A 12,101-nucleotide genomic window follows, 5' to 3' on the forward strand; every position below is an offset into this window, starting at 1 on the left:
GAGTATTAGGAAGATCCATCTTCGGTGTAGCATGAAGTGTCTACCTAAGTATGTTAATCTAGGATGCAGCACACTTCATCTTTCTAGGCATGGATCATCTTAGACTACTTTAGCAAACATGATTAGTAACTAGCATGCTCGAAATTTAAATATCATAAAGAAATATTTCATTGAAAATAAGAATTTAAACAAGCTCCAAAATAATAAAAAAAAATAAGAACTACAATGCCCCTGATACATTGCTAGGGCTTCATCCAGCCCTAGACTAGACGTTTAGCCGAGCATGGTGGCCGGATGTCCTTCCATCTTCAAATGAAAGTCTTCCCCTCTCATTCTTCCCAAAATGCCACAAAATATTCTCTTTCCCCCCCCTTCTCTCTCCTTTTTTTTATTTCTTTTCTCTGGTTCGGCTCTCTTCTTCTCTTCACCGAAACAGGGTCTCCCCTGTTTTTCCTCAACCGAGCTCCCCCCTTTCCAAGCCGATGGCCACCCTCTTTATACCCATTCTCCCCCTTGATGGATCCACTGAGAGCGCGCTGGAGATGCGGATGTGAGATCACGGGATGCCCGGACGCGGAGGAGGCTGGGATCACGGAGAGGAGCTGGGGATTCACGGTCTGATTGTTGATCCAACGCACGGCTCGGTTGGTGCGGGAGGAGGTCATTGAAGAGTGATCCATGGAAGGAGCCGATCTCGGCCGTGGTGGAAGCTGGGATCACAGAAAGAAGGCTGGGCTCTTGATGCGGCTCGGAACGCACGCGGTTGATGGCGGAGCTAGATCTCGGCTGCGGGCTGCGTCACAAGCGGAGGAAGAGGCGGAGATGCTGGGATTTTGACTGCTAGGAGTGGATCGTTGATCTCGGAGGAGAAGACGCGGGCTGTGATGGCGAAGGGGCTGGATCTCCGCTGCTGGGAAGAGTCGATCGCACGGGCACGGTGGGCACGCGGCTGATTGCGGTGGTGCTGATCGCTCCAAATGGCTGCTGTGCGGAGGCGGAGGCGGAGGCGCAGGCGGAGGAACGGGAGGTTGGCCGCACCGCATGGAGGATTTCTTAGGCGACGCCATCTCGTGGCTGGAATGGGAGAATCGACGGGAATCTCGGCCGTGATGCACTGCGGGGGAGGGGGGGAAGAAGATAAACAGTGAACTCATTTGTTATCATATATTTTTTTTGTAACACTGTTCATATGAACAGTGTTTTCACGGGATACTGTTCATATGAACAGTGTTTTCAGTGATTCTTCTCATTATTTTTTTTTTCTTGTTTTAAATTTATCAATTTTATATGAAGGCAGGTAATGAATTGGTTGGGAATTGACTTTGGGTTTGAGGTAGGTCATGATCGTTGATTTGTTTGAACTTACTCTTGAGCCCAATGTCGTTTAAATTTAATTTTTGCTAAACTGCTTCAGACTGGACTCAACAAGGCTAAAAGCAGGACCGTGACTTAATAAGAGGATTAATCAAATATTTTCCTATACAATTATAACTTTTAATCTAATCAAGACCAAAGCCCATTTAATTATAACCTTAGCCGGGTCAACACAATCTCCTTATATGTTTTTTTTTCTATAGTTTTTATGAAAGATTGCAATTAAGAGAGAGACAAGTTCAGAATCTAGTTTAAGAGAATAATTACCATATTTTAAACTTACTTCAATGTTTGTTCAATTTCATGGTAAAATATGTATTTATCAGTTTAAAAATATTGATAAGTGCTATGGAAAGGTAACTAAATTATAAATTATTAAGCACTTATCACACCCTCAAACCTATGTTTTGCTAGTCCTCGAGCAAAATAAAATTAAAGAAAAGCTCTAACTCACTTTCGCAGGCATCGCGATTGCATTTACCATATGCAACAAGGCTTTAAACCCCTAGGTTACCCTAGTGGACGAGTTATAGTCTCGTGAGGGTTTCCAGTGAAGATACCCACAAACTTCAATATCATTTATTGTTATGATTAATTTGTTGTTGTTGTTGTTTTTTTTTTTTTTTTTTATTTGATTGATGAAACTTCAAATTCCAAGTGCATACTAGCTAGAAAAAAAAACTTTTTTTTAATTAAAATCTAATTTAAGATACATAAATGATAAGAATTTCAAAGCACACACGGTTTTATTTACTAAGTCAGCCCAAATTCTAGAGTAGTATGCAATCTAAGTTAAAGTCATTAAGTTTCCGTTTAGGGAGTTGTAAGACTTATTTATACTGGAGTGCTCGGTGAAATCTGGACCGTACACAAGCTAAGGGTTCGGATCTCCAAAATATTGTTAATACTAGTAGTTTCCAAGGATTGGTCGAAAAGACCTACTCACTGATTCAAAATCATCTTATCTGCAGGATTTCGAGAGTTGTGGATGTTTACTTTAGTACCTCACGGGCTTTATCTGTAATATTCCAGTTTACTCGAATTTTTACAACGACGGCTTTCACACTATTGTCTTTTCGGTCAATACAACATTTTTTTTTCTTTTTTTTTTAAAGAAAGATATATAAATTGTGCACTTTTACTCTTGTGGTGATTTCTCCGTGTAACGAGCAATCAGTCGACAACTCTCACACCAGTTGGCATAAGGTGTCAGGCATCAAGACTCTCCTACGGACTTATGCTCGGAGTCCTCATCACAAGCCCACTTGATCTTTGACAATAGGTAGCCCTTTTCGATGTTCCTGACTAAATCCATTTTTATTGATGTTTTTTTTTTTTTTGAATTAGATAAGTATGATTCATCAGGGTCCAAGGTTGCTACTATACTCTCAACATAATGTCGAGCCTAGACCTTAGAAGAGTCGGCCAGTGTGTAGTGAAATTCCAAAGTATTAATTAGCTTACAACTCCCTAAGAGAGACTTAATAAAAAGAACTTAAATTTGTATTACTTCCCACTAGTCATTGGGCTTTTTAGATTTTATATACCTTGTGTGTTTATCATTCTCGCATAAATGTATATAAATTAGGATTTTTTTTAACAAAAACTTTTTTTTAACAACTTTTTTTATTTTTTTTAAAAAAATGATTTTTTTATTATTATTTTTTTATTTTTTATTTTTTTTATTTTTTCATTTTTATTTTTATTTTTATTTTTTTTTTTGGAATGAAAATCAAGATGAATACCCCCAAACCTAAACCTAACATTATCCTTAATGTTAAGAAATAATCTAAGAGAATTGGGTTGCCTCCCAACAAGCGTTAAGTTTATTGTCTTCAGCCAGACATAGTGAGATAGTTTTTGCATCTCCTTCTATGAGGTCATCTATTTTGTCTATCATAAAACACTCAATTTTTCTTGCGGGTTGGTCGGCCGCATTGAACACATTTAATTTTACCTTCATATTCCCAAATGATATGTTCATTACCCCTGTTCTACAATTGATGCATGCATTGGCTGTTGCTAAAAAGGGCCGCCCAAGGATCACGGGGATTTGTTTCTTAGGATTAGGCTCATGTTCCATATCAAGGACAATGAAATCTACTGGAAAATAGAATTTGTCTACCTTGACAAGAACATCTTCAATTATCCCACGTGGTGTTTTTACAGATCAATCAGCCAATTGAAGGGATACCGAGGTTGGTTTTAACTCACCTAAACCAAGTTTCTCATAAACTGAATAAGGTAGAAGGTTGACACTTGCCCCTAGATCTAAGAGTGCTCGATCAATGAAATTATTTCCTAAGACACAGGAGATGGTGGGAGCACCAGGATCTTTGAATTTTGGAGGGGTGTTGTGTTGGAGAATAGAACTCACTTGCTCAGTTAGGAAGACCTTTTTAGGCACATGTGCCCTAGATTTTCGCTTTTGTGTACAAAGGTCTTTGAGAAATTTGGCATAGGAGGGAACTTGTCTAATAGCATCAAGAAGCGGAAGGTTGATTTTCACTTGTTTGAAAACCTCCATTATTTCCTCTAGTGAAGTTTCTTTTTTGCCAAAGGGAGAGGGTGAATTAAGAGCTTCAGGAAATGGAGCCTTTGGGGTGTGAGTTTTGGCAGAAGGTGGATTAGCTGAAGAAGAAGAAGGTTTTTCATTTGACACATTTCTATCCTCTTCTTCATCTTCCTTATTATTGTCCTCCCCAATCTTATTGTCTACTACACGTCCACTCCTTAGGGTAGTCAAAACATTGGCTTGTTCATGATGAATTGCATTTAGTTGATTTTCCTGAGCCATGTATTGTCCCCTAGGATTACTTAGTGGTTGGCTTGGAAGCTTTCCTTCCTCTCGCTTGTTTAGTGCATTAGCTAGTTGACCCATTTGGGATTCTAGCTTGGCGATTGATTGCGTATGAGAGTGCACTAATTGTGTAATGGTTTCCAAACCTTGAAGGGCGTTCAACACTTTCTCCTCAAAGGCTGTGTTTCTTTGGGGTGGAGGAAGAATGTGTTGAAATTGAGTTGAGGGACGGTAGGGATGAATATTTTGTTGGGTTTGAAAATTCTGAGAATTTTGAAAATTTTGGGAATAGGGTTGGGCTGTGTTCGAAGCTTGCTGCTTCCAAGAAAAGTTTGGATGATTTCGCCATCCCGGGTTATATGTATTGGAAAATGGGTCATTACCCGGTCTGGGCTGTGTTTGAGCAGCATTGATGTGTTCTTGCACGAGTTCGGGATATTGGGGTGCTGAGGGGCACTCATGAATAGGGTGGGATGGGCTAGAATAAATAGTACACACTTGTGCTTGGGAAGAGTTCATGTAATGCCCACCTATCATCAGTTGGTCAATCTTATGGGACAATGCATCTACCTTGCTAGACAGGTCCATAGAATGACTTATTTCACAAATGGCTCCTTTTCTTTGAAAATTCGGGGATGCTTGACGAGAACATGAAGCATGGTGGAGGGAGTTTTCATTAAGATTTTCAAATAGTTGCCATGCTTCATGCTCATTTCGAAGCATGAAAGTCCCCCCGCATGCAGCATCGATCATCTGACGGTTTCGTTCTGTCAATCCGTCATAAAAATTTTGCACTAGTTGCCACTTAGGTATTTGATGATGAGGGCATTTACGGATTAGGTCCCTAAATCTCTCCCAAGTTTCATGAAATTCTTCTCCCTCGGTTTGGGAGAAGCTTGTAATGGCACGTCTAAACTGGTTCGTTCTTCCTATGGGAAAGTATTTTTTAAGAAATTCTTGTTGCATTTGACCCCAGGAATGAATCGAATTGGCCTCTAAAGAATTCAGCCATTGCTTAGCTCTATCTTTAAGGGAGAAGGGGAATAATCTAAGTTTTAAAGCATCATCAGTGAAGTTTTGAATCTTGACAGTGGTGCAAATCTCAAGGAATTCATCTAGGTGTTTATATGGATCTTCATTGATGAGCCCATAAAAAGATGGAAGCATTTGGATCATACTAGACTTTATTTCATATTGTACAGCTGCTACCTCAGGTAATCGAATGCAAGATGGGGAAGTGTAAATAGTGGGAGTAAAGTATTCCCTCAGGAGTTTGGGTTGTTCTTCAGCCATCTTAAGAGGTGGGGATGATCCTAATGTTTTGATCTTAGCTCGAATGTTCCTAAGGGTTCGTTCTATTTCAGGGTCGAAAGGTAATAGGTTTTGTACTCTAGAACGACTACCGTGCATACACTAGTACTCGATCAATCAAGCATGCAATAAAAGAGAAAAGCATATCAATCCTAGTCTTTGACCTAAAATCACTAGACAGCTCCTAACTTGTTTGAAGAGGGCACCTAAGCCTCCAATCCGGTCTAATGAACCGAGTTGACCAGGTAAGCTCCCAGGTAAGTGGAGGGGTCACGATGCGTTCGCAAAGGTCCCACTTAAAACCCACTTGCCTCGAACAGATGAACTGTCTCCCTTATAGGGACAAAGCTTGCCTAGACATCAACTAAGCCACAGAGCGAAATTGGTGCAACTTTCGGTGATCTTCGTCCTATTGAGCTCGAATGTCCCTTGGAGCCAATGTCTAATTGATTTTAATTAAAGTGACACTATGTGAGATTGAGTTCACCTAAGCTGGGCAAGAGTCCGGTGATGAAATCCGGCTCTTATCTTGTTGGGGTGATTGCCCTTACTATGTGCAGATTGATTTGTGTATGTGTATCAGGCATGCATTCACAATTTTGCTATAATTAAAATCAAACAATCACCACAAAATTTCAAGCCAATAATTAATTTAAATAAGAAAAGTTTAGAGGTTACCAAAGTGAATTTCCCCAGCAATTTAATTTTTTTTTTTTTTTGCAAACCTCTACAGCATTTCTTTTCCGACAGTTCTCCTTTTGATCATCCCAGATTTTTTTCCTCGATTCCTGATCAAATAATATATAAAAAAATAAAAATTAGTAAGGGAGAAAAAGAAGATAAGAAAAGTAACAATAATAGAAATTTTTTTTTTTAAGAAAAATTTTTTAATTAATTTTTTTTTAAAAAAAAAAATTTTTTTTAGTAAGAAAAATAACTATGCTAGCAATCCCCGGCAACGGCGCCAAAAATTGATCGGTTATTTCAATTTCAAAAATAAACCACGCAATAGCACGTATCCTGTAGGATAGTGAATACGGGTGTCGGTCCACAGGGATTGAAGAATAAGTTATTTTTCTTTTAAAAATAAATCAAAAAGAAGGATTTGTTAATTTGATTTAACTAAATTAAACTATAAGTACGGATTGGAATTTATCAGAGTAAATAGATCTAGGGTTTGGAATCTACCACATAGCATTGCATCAAGGATTGTGTTCTTAATTTTTGTCTTTTGGAGAGGCATGCAATTTTGGCTACAAGCCTTTTAAAATAAAAGCATAAAGAGTGTTAGGAAGATCCATCTTCGGTGTAGCATGAAGTGTCTACCTAAGTATGCTAATCTAGGATGCAGCACACTTCATCTTCCTAGGCATGGATCATCTTAGACTACTTTAGCAAACATGATTAGTAACTAGCATGCTCGAAATTTAAATATCATAAAGAAATATTTCATTGAAAATAAGAATTTAAACAAGCTCCAAAATAATAAAAAAAAATAAGAACTACAATGCCCCTGATACATTGCTAGTGCTTCATCCAGCCCTAGACTAGACGTTTAGCCGAGCATGGTGGCCGGATGTCCTTCCATCTTCAAATGAAAGTCTTCCCCTCTCATTCTTCCCAAAATGCCACAAAATATTCTCTTTCCCCCCCTTCTCTCTCCTTTTTTTTATTTCTTTTCTCTGGTTCGGCTCTCTTCTTCTCTTCACCGAAACAGGGTCTCCCCTGTTTTTCCTCAACCGAGCTCCCCCCCTTTCCAAGCCGATGGCCACCCTCTTTATACCCATTCTCCCCCTTGATGGATCCACTGAGAGCGCGCTGGAGATGCGGATGTGAGATCACGGGATGCCCGGACGCGGAGGAGGCTGGGATCACGGAGAGGAGCTGGGGATTCACGGTCTGATTGTTGATCCAACGCACGGCTCGGTTGGTGCGGGAGGAGGTCATTGAAGAGTGATCCATGGAAGGAGCCGATCTCGGCCGTGGTGGAAGCTGGGATCACGGAAAGAAGGCTGGGCTCTTGATGCGGCTCGGAACGCACGCGGTTGATGGCGGAGCTAGATCTCGGCTGCGGGCTGCGTCACCGGCGGAGGAAGAGGCGGAGATGCTGGGATTTTGACTGCTAGGAGTGGATCGTTGATCTCGGAGGAGAAGACGCGGGCTGTGATGGCGAAGGGGCTGGATCTCCGCTGCTGGGAAGAGTCGACCGCACGGGCACGGTGGGCACGCGGCTGATGCGGTGGTGCTGATCGCTCCGAATGGCTGCTGTGCGGAGGCGGAGGCGGAGGCGCAGGCGGAGGAACGGGAGGTTGGCCGCACCGCATGGAGGATTTCTTAGGCGACGCCATCTCGTGGCTGGAACGGGAGAATCGACGGGAATCTCGGCCGTGATGCACTGCGGGGGAGGGGGGGAAGAAGATAAACAGTGAACTCATTTGTTATCATATATTTTTTTTGTAACACTGTTCATATGAACAGTGTTTTCACGGGATACTGTTCATATGAACAATGTTTTCAGTGATTCTTCTCATTATTTTTTTTTTCTTGTTTTAAATTTATCAATTTTATATGAAGGCAGGTAATGAATTGGTTGGGAATTGACTTTGGGTTTGAGGTAGGTCATGATCGTTGATTTGTTTGAACTTACTCTTGAGCCCAATGTCGTTTAAATTTAATTTTTGCTAAACTGCTTCAGACTGGACTCAACAAGGCTAAAAGCAGGACCGTGACTTAATAAGAGGGTTAATCAAATATTTTTCTATACAATTATAACTTTTAATCTAATCAAGACCAAAGCCCATTTAATTATAACCTTAGCCGGGTCAACACAATCTCCTTATATATTTTTTTTTCTATAGTTTTCATGAAAGATTGCAATTAAGAGAGAGACAAGTTCAGAATCTAGTTTAAGAGAATAATTACCATATTTTAAACTTACTTCAATGTTTGTTCAATTTCATGGTAAAATATGTATTTATCAGTTTAAAAATATTGATAAGTGCTATGGAAAGGTAACTAAATTATAAATTATTAAGCACTTATCAATAATACAAGTAAATGACTCATAATATATTATTCTCAGCTAAACTTATTTTAATTTATTATTTACTTTCTTATTATCTTCTCTATATAACAATATACAAAAATAAATTGATTCGAGACAAAATTCCGGCTCCATTTTGGATCTTATTCAAACTCGGATTTGGGCAGGGCTCGGGTCAGGCCAATGACATACCCGAGCCCAGTTTGAGAGGCACAAGCATGGATAAATATGCATGGTATGGAGGAACAAACACATCAAAAATAGCTCATGTTGTATAGCATCAAGATGCCTAATTCCATGATGCCATCTTCATATCTCTCTCTATATATATATTGCTCCACTTTGTTAAAGCTTTTTCATTTACTTCATTTTTTTTTGGTATATCGGCGACTCACATACAACGGGTGTGAGTGTCACCCAAAGATTCAGAATGTAAAAGAGACTGCAAGGAAGACAGAACTTGGTCCACCCAAACAAACTCGCTTGAGTGATAAGCCGCATAGGAGGCCACCCAATCAGCTGCACTGTTGGCCTCTCTGTAAACATGAGTAGCTTTGTGGGAAGCGCATTCACCTAACAGGCGGCGAATGTCATGTGGTAGTCGCATCTCCCCACCAGCACTCCTGGACCCCTAGATCCCCTATTTACTTCGTTTTTCTTCGCTACCTTAGTTATAACCAAATTAGTTGTTGATGCTTTAGATGTTGCCTTTTACATAACTTGCCACATTGCTATAAATTCTGGCAACATGGTGCTCTCTTAAATTGCAATTATAAAGCTTGATTTTATTGCAATAAGATCTTTTAGGTTTGGAAGAAACTTGGTAGTTATCATCAAGAGCTTGGGCCGTCATGTTCCAGCGGAGTGGGTGGCTCGAGAGGTGGTGGCGCGCGGGAAGCTTTAGTACGAGGTAGAGGTTTTTCCTCTTGCTAACGACCATATAGCGGTGACATTCAAATCGGAGGCTAACCGAGACAAAGCCCTCTCTGGCAACCCTTAGGTGGTTGCAGGGCAATTGCTAGCGATAGAGCCATAGGCTCCCGACTACATTCTGGGTTGGAACGTCGTCAAATCGATGTTGGTGTAGCTTTAGATGCCGAAACTCTCGGTGGAATTCTAGGCGAAGGAGATCTTATAGATCGCTTCTATAGTAGGTCAAGTATAGGTCGTTGATGGCATCAGCGACCAGTACAGGAAGATGGGATTTGCAAGGGTTAAGGTGGCCATTGATGCCACTGAGTCGTTGGCGTCATGTATCCAAATCAAGGGAAGAAGTGGGGTCTTGTGGCATCCATTCGTCTACAAAAATGTCTTAGATTTCTGCTACCATTGCGGGCAATAATTGCAAGTTTCTGGTGCCGGAGGTCAAGGATCCACCGGAGCGGTCGAGGTCGCCGGCTCCCATGGTGGTGGAGGCGACTGGAGACCAGGGGGTCCACGACAAACCTAATTCCAGCTTTGATGAGCTTGCTTGGAGGCCAATTTTTGGCCTTTGGCTAGCGACTACAAAGATCCGACCGCTAAGGGATATGAAGGGGCCGCCATAATCAAGGAAGATGACCAAGTCAACCCCAGAATCATCAGGGTCAGGTTCATCATCTTCATGGCCGATCTCTCCTCCCAACCGTCCAAGCTCCCTTGGCTTGCCGCCGGACTCAGATGGTTGCCAGAAGCTGGTGAAGGTTGTGTGCCGGCATTCACCCCCAATGGATTGGGTGGGCGAAGTGGTGTTGACCGAGCCTTGAGGCGACTCGGGCAGGGCTTCGAACCGGGTCAGGGTTCGATCCACTAAGTGATTTGGCTGACTCGGCTGAGGAGGCTGGCGAGGCTGGGCCAGGCAACGTGCAAGCTAGCCCAGAAGTCGTGATGGTGGATGTGGGCTTGGGCCACGCAAACCTCAAGAGGCCCAGAAGCCTAGTGATCGAAGGGGCAGGCGTGGGCCTGCGCGCGAGAGCTTGGGTTGGTCCTATGGCACGAATCGGGTTGTTTCGACTACTGGGTCTAGCGTGCCCCGAGTGGTCGAGCTTGTTAAGGAGCGCGGGCAGGGCCCTAGTGGCGAGTGGGAGCCGAGCAAGGCTTCATCCTTCGTGGAGGCATCGAGGACAACTTTGGCAACCGAGCCTTTGTTTTCGGTGAACCTTGGCTCTCCTCTAGCATTGCTCGAGGCTTCTACTCTGATTTCTGGGGTCTCATTGGGGTTGGCCCCTTCCGTGGGTGGCAAACTAGTGGTCCAAGAGGTGTTGGAGCCAGATTGGTGGTCGGCGGCGATAGAGCAAGCCGACAGGGAGGTAACTTGTGGGTGTGGACTGGTTGGGGGGCAGCCGGACCAACCTTCTCCCACTATTATGGGGGATCACACTATAGTGGTGAGGAGGGCAAAGTTAGCTCTGCTACTGGGGATGAAGGATGGGGCCTCTTGTAGTGGGTTGGTCCAACATGAGAAGTCTGGGAAGGAGACTTTGAGCGGTTAGCAGGGTCCCTCTTTGTCTCGTGTAGAAGAATGAAGATACTTGTGTGGAATTACAGTGGGGCCTGCAAGCCCTACTTCACTACCTCATTTAGGAGACTGATTCAAGTGCATGGCCTGGACATCTATTTTTTGTGTAAGATATGACTCTCTGGAGATAGCCTTCTTCGAACATAGCATCGGTTTCAGTAACCTGGGATTCTTATGCCATCAAATCATAGGGCTTGTCTGGGGGAATAATTGTTCTATAGAAGTAGGGTGTAGCCATGATGGATGTTTTCCATAACTGTCCCCAGCAGGTTGTAATGATAATTTTAAAACCTAATGAACTTCCTTGGATTTTGTTGGGTGAGTATGCCAATACTGACTACAGAGTGAGGAGGGCTCTTTGGGGAGAGGTGACTAACCTTGTTGTAGAGGGTATTCCGACCTTGGTTGCTGGTGACTTCAATTAAATCTAGAGGGCCATGGAGAAGAGAGGAGGCAAGGCCTACATGGATAAGGTAGAAAGAAGAGAGTTTCGTGACTTTATGATAGCGAATATGTTGGTGGATTTTGGATTCTCAGGACCGAGGTTCACCTAGTGCAACAACCGATTGGGTCGTGCCAAAGTGTGGGAGAGGATTGATAGGGTCACGACTTCTGCTAGTTGGATCCAGTGCTTTTCCACCTATCAAGTTTGTCACTTTTTCCAGATCGCATTGTATCATTGCCCTATCTTGATTAGCACTATCTTCATCACTTGTTATCACAACATGTTCCGGTTTGAGAAGAAGTGGTTGTCGTATCCTCAATCTTGGGACATCATTTGGGGCCGTGAGGGGCTCTGATGCAAGGGGATGCTATGCGGAGGGTCACCTAAAAACTACAGCTCACCAAGCGGAGACTATGAAGATGGAAATGAGAAGTGGTGGGTGGTATCTTCAGACGCCTAAAGGAGGTTGAAGCATTCATTGCTGATCTTCAGGAAAAGGAGGATAGCAATGGTGCCTTATTTGAGGAGGGGCTAGCTTACCTTCGACAAAAGTTGGCTATGCATCATTCTCTTTTGCGGCAGCAAGAGGCATTTTGGCGGCAGAAGTCTAGAGTCCAATGGATCAAATAAG

The 12,101-nt window shown here is 42.5% G+C and overlaps 1 non-coding gene across 1 annotated transcript; it reads left to right on the forward strand.

Annotated features, from left to right (window-relative positions):
- Window positions 1-4,985: 4,985 nt before the first annotated feature.
- On the forward strand, window positions 4,986-5,091 carry LOC120110341. Its single transcript, XR_005511284.1, has one exon. It is a non-coding gene; the product is annotated as a small nucleolar RNA R71 (small nucleolar RNA).
- Window positions 5,092-12,101: the final 7,010 nt, after the last annotated feature.

The sequence above is a fragment of the Phoenix dactylifera genome, chromosome 3 (assembly GCF_009389715.1).
Source record: "Phoenix dactylifera cultivar Barhee BC4 chromosome 3, palm_55x_up_171113_PBpolish2nd_filt_p, whole genome shotgun sequence".
In the NCBI taxonomy this organism is placed as follows: Eukaryota; Viridiplantae; Streptophyta; class Magnoliopsida; order Arecales; family Arecaceae; genus Phoenix; species Phoenix dactylifera.